Below are 11,780 nucleotides of genomic sequence, written 5' to 3' on the forward strand. Positions count from 1 at the left end.
TGTGACCCAGGTTACATGGACACAATCCAGCTGCTTATATTATACCAGTTATTTCTTGCCAGTTGGCCTCTCTAGCAAGGTCAATGATAGGCCATGGACTTCTGTGTTTGAGGCATTCTTCAAAAGAGGTACAATGTCTAATGTCTCTTGAATATTGGGTGTCTGTTGGACAAGGTTTGCATTATCAGATGGTGCCTAATTTATTCAAAGACAGCCTAAAAATTTGCTGATTTTTAATAAAGATTAAAACTTGATGCATTTCATACACATTTTATTGAAATTTGATATTTAATTAAAATCAGTTGAAGAATTTAGAAAATATCAAATTTTGAAGCTGAAGATATTTATTGAAAGGCAATACTTTCATGAATCTAGGCCTATGGTATGAATTAATTACATCACAGACAGGTAAATATCTCTTTCTTTGTATTGATGTATGTGGATGTTTTATTTATTATTTTGTTTGAAAATTTCTAAATCTTGTAATATTTTAATTATGTTGAGTGCAAATTTGACAATGCTTTGCATTTATTTTTATATTTTTTAAACCTGTTGCTTTTGCAAAATTATGAGCAGCCAGTATGGTTTACAGTACCATTGCATTGTTTTGGTTATGTATACATAGTATGTCTGAGTTTACAGACATTTCAGGGATTGCTAAAATGGAAAAAACTCTCCAAAACCAACTGGTCTTAAAGTTTGTACCCTTCTGTTATTGTGGAAGAAACCTTTTTTAGGTTTTGGTTATGTCAGCATGCTCCTACATGAATTCACCAGACATGTAGAGTTTCAGTTCCAGAGTGTATTATGTTGAATCACATGATATGAATGTATATCTTGTAAAAGTGAGATATGAATAAACTTATAAACATTTGTAATCAGGTGTTAAAGAATACTCAAAATAACTGATGCCAAAGTGATTATTTAATAGTGGACCATTTATTTCATTAAACATACATAGACAGAGCTTTTCATTTATTTACCATTTTTCATTCTTTAGGGTTTTCAGAGAATGAATACAATATGCTATACCCTACCATCAGACTGCGTCCATTGAAGTCAATGGAAGTTTTTCAAAGAAATTGATAGCAGGATATGGCTCAGCGATGACGAACAGATGCCACAATTTTAGGCTTTTACTTTTATATTTATGACTTTTTTTTTTTTTTTTTAGGGCTGCTAACTTTTCCTCTAGCAACATCCCTTTAAACAAATGACTATGCACCCGTGGCCATTTGGGGACTATGTGGATCTGATCCAAAGCCCATTGAAGTCATGCTCATTTGGCCAGGGGCAAGGAAAATTGTCACGTCCCTCACTGTCTGTATACAGGATGCAATTTTCTCTCATAACTTAACCCCTGCTAGCAGTAAAGCCAGCACCCTGATGTGGAAAGGGATATCCAATTTACCTTCTTGCCACTGCTTATTGCATAACTTCATTATCAGCCTGGTCTAAAACCTATTGGAGTCAATGGGAGTCTTTCCATTAACTTCAATGCACTTTTGATCAGGGCCTAAATTCACAGATCATTCAAGAGTTAAACCATACTTCTAATCTCTCTGGAACCACATTGCATGATATCCGTGTTGTATTTGAGCTTTATAAGCCTTACAAGAGTGGTTGTTCCTTATAACTGGAACTCCCAAATTTCTGCCAGCGTGCCTTTTTATTAGAGCCATATTTATTTTATTTCTTTTCTGTAGCAGTTTGTGTAAATTGAAGTCAGAACAAGAATTTGGCTTTTGTAATCCTGCTCTTTCTATGAGCGCCTGGATCTGTTTGAGGCTCCTACATTTGCTCTTTGTTATGTAGTTAGGATGCCATCAGTACATATCTCAATTACTGTTTCACACTCAGCCAACACTACTCATGGATATCCCGCTTTTCCTAAAAAATATTATGAAGTCAGTAACTATGGAAGAGATGGGATATCATGAAAAAAAATCTTTACTTTCTATTCCTTGAAAGCACTCAAGCAATGGATGGTGATCAGTAATGTGTACTATAGGATCTATCAGGCAAAATATAAACTACATAACTTTGTGCTAAAAGAGCAGCTCCTGCACAAGATAATTTCATAGCAATTTATAAATAAGTTTTTTTAATTCTCTTTTTCTGTCTATTCATATTCAACTAAAATATTTAAAAGAGAACTAAAGAAAATAATGGTTATAGGAAATTTAGTAATGTCAAAATACAATTACACTTTTTTGGAGCTTTGGTCTGTAGGAAGTGATTTATTTTCAACTGCTTCATCCTTTTCCTCTCCATTTTTGTTGAGAAGAATAAGTACGTTGCTTCAAATATTACTTGTCTGATTGTTTTCTGATATCATTGGCAATTTTGAGGGTTATTTCCTGCCCGACTTTGTATTTATTTTTCTTCTGCTTTAAGTGAGAATTTATTTTCAGTTCCAAAAAGTTACAGTTTGACCTATTGCCATTAGCATTTTTGGATACTGTCTCTAGTTCTCTTTGTAGAATTTGAATTGGATAAGAATAAACACAGTAACAAAATAAAGTCCTTAAAAGTTGTCAGTAAAAATGTATTTCTTTCTTTCTTGAGGAGCTTCTCTCTCAGCCTTTTTTCCTGAGGTACAGAAATATAGTAATGAACATACGAGGAGAGAAGAAACAGGATGGGGTAGCTATTAGCCATAGTACATCTGAAACATGGAAAATCTCACACATATATGGCCCAATCCTGCATTCCTTGCACATCGAAAACTCCCACTGAGGTCAATGGGCGATCTGGGTATTTAAGGTATGCAGGATCAGCCTAGAAAAGATAGATCATCTGAGCTCAAGTACCACATACAAATGAGTATAGAGTGAGTACCAAAACAAAGAAGAATGTATGGAATCCTTATTTCCATTCTCCAAACCAAATACCCAGACTTCATTACCATATCATTAAGGAGAATAATCCTGCTCTGACATAATAGCTTTCATTTAACTGGCTCTCAAACTGCTTTACAAACTTTACTGACTGGCTGTAAAAAATAGTGTCTTCAAAGGCCGATCCAATTCCCATTAGGTCAACAGAAAGAACCTATTGATTTCAGTGCTAGATGGATTGTGTCCTAAGGGTGAGAACTTATAGTGAGGAGAAGTGGCCTCCCTCCAGACTTGAGAGCAAGAGACCCCTACTTTCCCCTTGGTGGGCGGAGCCATATCCATCCTGCACCCCTTGTCAGAAGTACCAGGGCGGGACAGGAAGTATAAAGGGACTGTCCTACAGATCAGTTGAGTGGAGTCAGGAAGGAGACAGACTTCTCCAGCCTGCTGTCAAATGTTGGTGCTATGCAGCCGCCCTGCCAGAGGAAACTGACCCTGCAGCGGGGTTGCCAGTACTGCCGAGGAGACAGGACTCTTGGACTATGGATCCACCTTCCCCTGCCCAGACTGTGGTAGGAAGTAGTCCTGGGAAACCAGATTTTAGTCAGGTTTTGTTGCTGGACCATGGGTCAGTGTGTTTTGGTAGGCTCCCCGCTGACCCAGTGGTGGAACCATTTGCTGCTTTTAGGGCCCTGGGATGGGACCGTGTGGAGCAGAGCGGGCCTGGGTCCCCATATCCCCAACCTCACTCCTGGGGTGGTGGCCTATTCACCCCTAGGCTTTACTCATATCTTGCCCCAGCCAGGAGACTGTGGGCCCAGACTGTATGTTTGCTGGCTGCCTTAGCCAGGAGATGTAGGCAATAGCCTGCTCTCTGCTCTGCCCTACCCAGAGTGCCAGAGCTTCCCTTATAGACTGTTAATTGCTGTCTGCCCCAGCCAGGAGGCTGTGGTCTAATGACTGCTTACGCTTTGTCCTGCCTAGCGGGCCAGAGCCCTAGACTCCTGATTGGTGGCAGCTGTAGCTGGAAGACACTAGGCTAAAGACTGCTTACTGCTCTGCCCCACCTGAGGGGACTAGAGCTCCAGGCAGTTAATGATTGTTTGCCTCTGCTAGAAGGCTACGAATTATAGACTGCTTGCTGCTTGGCCCCCCCAGCAGGACTCAAGCCCGAGTGCTGCTGCCTGACTCAGTGAGGCACAGTGGCCTCCCTCCCGACTTAAGAGCCAGGGACCAGTACAGAGTTGTATTAGGGAGGAAGGAGGAGGTACACATCTCCAGTGGGATTAGCTGGGGGCACTATGGCTGTGTAGGCTAGGAGTAGGCATAATGCCTCCATACACCCAGGGGGCAATGAGATATCCAGCAGCAGAATTTACTACACCCGTCTGCAAACAGACTGTGTTGTCTCCGGCATGGGTCCGCAGACACAAATTAGTGATGGAGTTGATGCGGAGGCTACTCTCCTGAGCTGAAAGTGACATTTTGAGCTCTGGCTGTTTTCTACTGTGTGTCTTCTGGGAGCGTAGTCAACTAATTACAGCTGTTTCCTATGCAGGTACATGGATGGAAGATCTGTCGACCTATCTATTGGGTTTCTATTGCGCCCACCACTGCGGTATCTAAGCATTTTCTAGGTAAATTAGACTTGCATAGCTAGGTTTCTAGGACACTTGATGCAATCTTCTGTTCTTTTTTGGTTATAGAGAGCTGTGATTGGAGACTATATGTACCTTTTACATACAACACCCTTCCCCTGACTTAAAAGTTTGGAAATTAAGTATAGAATTAAGGTTGCCCAAGCATTATGACAGTCTTTAATTACCTGATTATACACTATTTTTTCCACAGGACCTCTGCCTCATTCAGTGCACAGAATGGACTGTGTTCAGGTTTTGTGCTGTGTTCTGTAGGACCCCTTTCTCATTCACTGTAAAATGGAAGGTAGGCATGTGTAGAGAATAAAGCAGGTAGCAAATTAATGCAAAAAATAAAGGTTGGTCTTGTGCTTAAGACAGTTGAGAACCCCCTTTTCCCCCCTCAGAAGGAGGCAGTTCTATCCTGGGCTCTGCCGCAGATTTCCTAAGTGCTTCTGGGCAAACTGTTGGCACCAAAATTTTTGCATGTGGTCACTAAACATGTGTTCTTCATTATCTGGGTGCCTGACTTGAGACACCTGGGGCCTGATGTTCAGAAGTGCAGAGCATTCACCACTGAAACGGAAGTCAACCAAAGTTGTGGGTGTTCAATACAATTAGTAGTAAGGCAGTGTGATTTGGGGGTCTGAACACAGAGATTCAGGCAGTCCTGAGGTCTGATCTTGGCTCTGTGATGGATTTACTACCTTGCCTTAAGCAAGTCACTTTGTCTTCTTGTCTCCGTTTTCCAATCTATCAAATGGGTATAACAATACTCTCCTATTTTGCAGGAGGGCTGTGACAATACATAAATTAATGTGTGTAATACACTCGGTACTACATTGCTGAGCACCATATCAAAACCCAACAGGTATCTAATAGCTCTGTCTTCAATGCAATGGTTGGATGATGTGTAGTAAATAAAGCATGAGGCTAAAAACAAATATAGAACAGTTGTCTTATTCACTGAGCACTGAAAAAGACAGTGGTCCTGTGGACAAAATGGTATGTGACTCATGTAATTAAAGACTGTATCAAAATGCATAAGGAGAAGGGGAAGAAATAAGATTGCACAATCAACCTTAATATTGGCATTTCTTAACTTTTGAGTGCTTGCATTTGCAGTCATAATAGCATTCTATAAACACAGAAGGGTTTGTTTTGTTTTTTTTTGGTGAGTAATTTCCTAGTTTTGTGTGTGTGTGTGTGTGTGTGTGTGTGTGTGTGTGTGTGTGTGTACAAGTAAAAGCAAAACGCAAAACAAAGTTCTATGCCATACACCTGCAAAACCTTCTCCCCATCATATATCACTATCATTTGATCCCTGAACCTTTAGCACTGTAATACAATGGTCACCAATTGCGATACAAAGTTAATTGCATTAGTACAGCGGTTTTCAATCTGTGGTCCACAGACCCCTGGGGATCTGCAGACTACGTCTAAAGGGTCCACAAAAGGTTGTTGTTACCATAGAACAATGGTTTTCAACCTGTGGCCCTTGGACCCCTGGGAGTCCGGAGACTATGCCTAACATTTCCAAAGGGGCCCGCACCTCCATTCAAAATTTTGATGGATCCGCAAATGAAAAAAGGGTGAAAACCAATGCATTAGTCAATAGGAGGACATAGCCGATGTGAACCAGCAACTACAGAAAGGTGATAGCAGGGGAGGATAATGTCCTGGCTAGCTCTTCAAACCAGAGTTTCTCTTATCTCCTTTAAATGTCTGGGCTCTGATTCTTCCTTGCCAGATATGAGTAAATGCCACTGAAGTTACTTGTACCTTCAGGGCAGAGATGATCAAGCCCCCAGACTCTGGCATTTGATCCTAATCTAATTATTTTAATTTTTCTTCCTTGTCAATTACTCAATATCCTTTTATTCTACTAACCCCAGACTCCACCCAGATGGCTTCACCTCTCAATGTCTGCTCTTTCCAATGTCTTATTTTAAAAGGGCCACACACATGCAACTATCACTCACCTAATTCCACAGCTGGGCATCACATTATAGTGCAGGCTGCTTTTTTTTTTTTTTTTTTTTAAACACAGAGTTATGACCTATGGAGGCTACAGGTCTCAACATGTGAGACTCCATCTTGAGCTGAATGGTCATCCACTCATAAGAAGATGGAGCATTGTCTGCTGGTATTACAATGTGCTCTATGTGAGGCTACACCTTTAAATCAGCTCAAAAATGGAAGCTGGTATATCTTGCTGGCAGCACATAGCACTGCTGCTCTGTGATATCTACATTGGCTGCCTGTTTTTTTCCAGGTGCAGTTTAAGGTGTTGGTTTCAACTTATAAAGTCCTTAATGGCTTTGGATCTACCTACCTCAGAGACCACCCTATGTATTACTGGTCAGTGGGGGTGCTTGAGCTGGACTCTACTTGGTATATAAAAGAGGTGAGCTACTGGCAGGGAATTTCCTCAAGTTTGGAACTTACTTCCTGCATTGGTCCACAATAGCTCTAGTCTGTTGTCTCTGGAGGAATGATGCAAGACGCATCTATTTACCAAGGCTTCTGAGGAATGATCTGGCCTCAAGTGTATTTCTATCCCTCTCTACTCTGGGATGCCATTTTCATCCTGCTTATAATAATCAGTCCCAGAGTAGCAGTTCACATTTTACCCAAAATACAATCAGCAAAAGGAAGAATCCTCTGAAGCTTAAGTTCCTGGCTACATCTATTAGGTTGAGATGAGTCATATCCAACAATGCACTTTCTTCCAGTCTGGAGAGTGAGGCTATCATACCTCTGTCATCTTGACTATAGCCTTACTGAGTTCCAGGAACTGTACGTTCCTCTGTAGCACGGCATGTACTCCCTTCTCAGCTGTTTGTTCTGACTTTTGAAACACCACTTACCCACTAGGCTAGCTCACAAGAGGTTTTAGGTTTGAAAAACTAGCAAACTTTAAAGAATCTGCTTTATAAAATTTTTTTCTTGCTAACTTAAAATCACCACCATATTTTGCAAGATTGTTTATAGGAAGGCTCCAAATAGTCTTTTTTGCTATGAAAGTTTTATCAATACATGGAATGTTTTGTTAGCACTTATCACTGGCATTGTCAGAGGATTATTATCTATCATAGTGTTTGCACTTTTAAATATCTGCATTTTGTGAAAATACAGTAATTTTGTTTTAACTAGCTAAACTGACTTGCTGTACCTAGGGTGCTTGGAACTGAAGAAGCAGACAGAGTTCAGCTATTTACATATAGATATAAGAATGATAAAGTTTATTTCAGAAACTCAGTGTAACTATGGCAACACAATCATTGTATTTCAAATGGGAAACATGAGCAGCTGCCAAGTTAGAAAACAACAACTTACTGCAATTATTGATTTATGCATACCTCAAATTTTGCAAAGCAAATTAAAAAGTAAAATCATTCCAATCAATGGGGATACATTTAATACCGATACTCAAATAACATTTTATTCCTATTAAATAGTATTATGGAAAAAGCCTGTTAAAACATCATTAAAGAGCAATGTCTCAAAAACGCATCTCAGAGACCAGTTTAACAAAACCAAAGTTTCAAGTCTCTCAAGAGGAAATAGGGTGTTAACTTTTTCATGTCTACTCTAGCAAAATTCTAGAAATTTCCAACTAAATGTCCAGAGGGGAAATAGGATTGTCATGAGGTGGTCCACCCACTGCTAGGCTGATGCCACCTCTTGGTCACTCTGGGGAATAGCTTGTGAGGTTAACACCCTTCTAATGGTTGTATGCGGTCATCTGCCTTTCTCTGGATCTGCATTCCCTCTTGCTTCACAAGCTGCTGCCTCTTTGTGACTTGGCTCTTCGGGCAGGTCACCATAAATCCAGCCCGGCTCATTCCTCCCTCACTCAGGGGATTACTTGGCCACCTGATTCCCCTCAGCTCTGGCCTTTGGATTAATTAGTCCCCTAGTCACTCTGCATTAACCCCTTCTGGGAAAGTGTGGGGTAAGCACCCCATCACATATCCTCCCTCAAGACTGCAACCCTTGGGTTCTCCTCTGGAGTTGTCATACCTAGGCACACTGGTCAGCCTGCTTGTGCTCCAGGGCTCCAGCCATGAGGAGCAACTTGCCATTCTCAGCCTGAATTTCCCACTCTGGAACTCTCTGGTGACACTTGCAAAGCCACTTGATGGCTTTCAATTTCACCTGTTAACCTGGCTCCTTGTGCTGTAAGCTCTCTCAGCACCCGTCCTCCCAGGGTCTGAATCCCTATCTCGCCTCGGTTAGTCTCTGTATAAGTCGCCATATCCTTCAGCCTAGCCTTTCATTTCTCTTCTCCTTGTCAGCCCCTTTGGTTTTCTCCACCACATTAACACACCCCCTCTAGGTATCTGACACTTCCTCTTGGTCCTTTCTGGACCCTTTACACTTCTTTTGGCTTGTCTATTTTTAACTCTTCCCTCAAAAGGACTCTGCCCTTCCCTGGACTATTCTGTCTGTGAGGACACTACCTCCTCACATGTCCTGGTTCCCCACAAGTGAAACAAGCATTCCCCCTTCCTGGTTTCTTTACAGGTCAAACATTGGGGCTTTTCTGCCTTATTTCCCTTAGGGCTAGGGTTTGTATCTTCCCAGTAGGGACACTCTCTTAAAGCATCCCCTCCACCCACAGGCATAACAAAGCCTTACTTGGGCTTCTGGCCTCCTGACCCTGGGACCTTTTTTCTTGCCCCAGACTCTCTGGCCCTTGCTCACCTTCTGGAGGATCTCAAACAAATATAGCTGTTCTTCAACCAACTGTAGGAGGTATCTCTGCACCTCCCAGTGTCTCCACTGGCTCTCTAGAATCTTTTCTCATCAGGGCCTGTATCCCTCTTTGTTGTTAATCAGCCCCCTTCACTGGGAGCAGCAACTCTGTGGTGGAGCTTGGGAGAGTACACCTGCATTCTGCAAAGAAGGCCTTTGCACATGATGGCTCCATTTTCTCTTTACCCAAGTGTCTCTTCTACCACCTTTCCCATCTTCCTTATATCAGGGCAGCTGTCTTAAACAGTCTCAATCTCTCACACTCCCCTTGTATTGGGGGAATCACCCACACAGTCTTTCGAACTCCCCTTGTATCCAGGGCAAACATCATTGCCAGCATTCCCTACCAAACTGTGTTGGGGTGGTCACTCACTGCTAGGCTAGCACCACCTCTTGGTCACTCTGGAGAATAGCTTGTGAGGTCAGCACCCCTTCCCATGGTTGCATGCTGTCCTCCACCTTCCTCTCTGGGTCTGCAGCCCATCTCTTTCTCCACAAGAGGCTGCTGCCTCTTTGTGACTTGGCCCTCCAGTCAGGTCATCATATGCATGTTTCTCCTTCCGGGGTATCAAAGTCTTTCCTTGCCAGCAGTCCTAGACAGTCTTCCTATTCACTGCCTTGTAGTGCCACTCCCTCAGTGGCTGGAAGGGGAACCCAGGCCCATCCACCCTCTGCTGTGCATTCTGGCTCAGGGACCCTCTAGCCTGCAGTCAAGGTCTGTTCCCTTCTAGACCTTACTACCTTTCCCTGAGCCCCATCCTATCTTCCTGGCTTCCCCCTTCTCTGGGTTTGCCAGCTCAAATGCACCTCCCTGCTCCCAGGGAGTGACTGCAGACTTTCCTAGCAGCCCCCTCCGCTTCAAATTTCCTATCTTTATATGTCCAGCCCAGCTCATTCCTCCTCAGCTGGTCTCCCTCACTCACTCAGGGGATTATCTAGCCACCTGATTCCCCTCAGCTGTGACCCATTAGGTTAATTAGCCACCTGGTCACTCTGATTTAACCCTTTTTGGACAAGTGTAGGGCAATCACCTCTTCACAGGGATATAGCTGAATATATTTAAATAGTACCTAAATGTTTGGTAAAAATTCATAAACCTTTGTATTAGGAGTGCATGGTACTTACAGGTGTTGCTTGTTAACGGTGTTGCTTATTTTAGCTCTTTGCTTTTAATAATTTAAAATATTTCTGCTTTTTTTTATAGCCTTGTGTTGTCCCTGACTGCTGCTACGCTCATACTGTATGTGTCTGAAGCTCTTTTCTCCCCACCTTCCTGCAGTATCAGTGCTTCCAAAATTGCAGTAAGAAATGTGAGAAGGCACTTTATGGAGCAGTTACAGAGAACCCAGGCAGTGTGCGAATGATCTTGATAGTGACAAATGAATATAGAAGTTCTCAAGCAAGAAGGTGTTGAAAGACACTAAATAGCATGAGGGTGAGAGTGTCTTTCAACAGTAAATGAAGCTACAAACATAAAAAGATGAAACCATCATTACTTTATTGGCTTTTAGGGTAAAAATCACACCCATCCAGAGAGTCAGTACAAGGCCTATGTGCCACTAAAATCCTACATAAGTATTATTCTGAGGTCTTACGTGGTCATGAGGACATGAGGCTCAGCTATGCCCTACTCCGTAGGGATAAAATGAGCATGGATCTGTCTCAGGAGTGTACTTTAAATACCATAACAAAACTAAGGCTTTGCCCAACTGCTTTCTTTGGAAATCCAAATTTCCAGACATTAAACCCAAATTCAGGTACGGGAGGAGAGGGTAATGGCCTACGAAGATTCCACTGAGGGTCTTTACCAGAACATTGGAACAACAGATGTAATTGCCTTGCCCCTGACCCTGAAAACTTAATTCTATCTTATAATTTGGGCCCATTGCATGGTGGGATAGACCTCGAGGAGTTTAGCTAGTTCTGTGTTGCTGTCCATGCTGTCTGTGAGGGCCTGATCTTGAGCCCATTAAGGTCAATAAAAGTCCTCTTATAAACTTCAGCAGGCTTTGGATCAGGTCTTAAATGTTCGGGAAAGCTGATAATTACTTTAGTAGTGAGTCTTAGGGCTTGATCTTGTGAGGTGCTCAACCCCTCATAGGACAGAGTTCTGAGTGTATTAATTCAAGGTGATTATTTTAGTAATCTGAAACACTATGGCGAGGTTGAGGAAAAAAACAGCTGTATACAAGAAGAATGTCAAACTTCTTTTCAAGAATTTCTCTTGACTTTGAACAAAGGAATTATCTTGTTACTGAGAGGATATTCTTTTTTTACAGTATAGCCCATCTTCTGAGGCCGGGCTCAAGCCTCCTCTATGGTGCCTGCTAATCGGAGTGGCTTTCCCCCTCTCCTTGTTTGGGTTGGGTTCTGGGTTCTTTTCTCTGACCCCTGGTGCCTCCCTCCAAAGTGACTCCTCACTGTGCCTGGTACTCAAGGGGTGCTGTCCCTTGAGAGAATGAATAATGCTACAGACTGGTAAGGAGAATAAGGCCCAGTATACAATAAACAATAAAATACAGCAACAAAGCAAAGAAATGAC

General features: G+C 42.2%; 1 long non-coding RNA gene across 2 annotated transcripts; it reads left to right on the forward strand.

Annotated features, from left to right (window-relative positions):
* The first annotated feature begins 3,272 nt into the window (after positions 1–3,272).
* LOC119849768 lies at positions 3,273–11,386 on the forward strand. Of its 2 annotated transcripts, XR_006277347.1 has the most exons (5): positions 3,273–3,412; positions 4,399–4,477; positions 4,692–4,784; positions 5,269–5,348; positions 10,443–11,386. It is a non-coding gene; the product is annotated as an uncharacterized LOC119849768 (long non-coding RNA). The 2 variants fall into 2 exon arrangements; XR_006277346.1 differs by lacking the exon at positions 10,443–11,386 and having other exon boundaries at positions 5,269–5,411.
* The last annotated feature ends 394 nt before the right edge of the window (positions 11,387–11,780 follow it).

The sequence above is a fragment of the Dermochelys coriacea genome, chromosome 1 (assembly GCF_009764565.3).
Source record: "Dermochelys coriacea isolate rDerCor1 chromosome 1, rDerCor1.pri.v4, whole genome shotgun sequence".
NCBI classification, from domain to species: Eukaryota; Metazoa; Chordata; order Testudines; family Dermochelyidae; genus Dermochelys; species Dermochelys coriacea.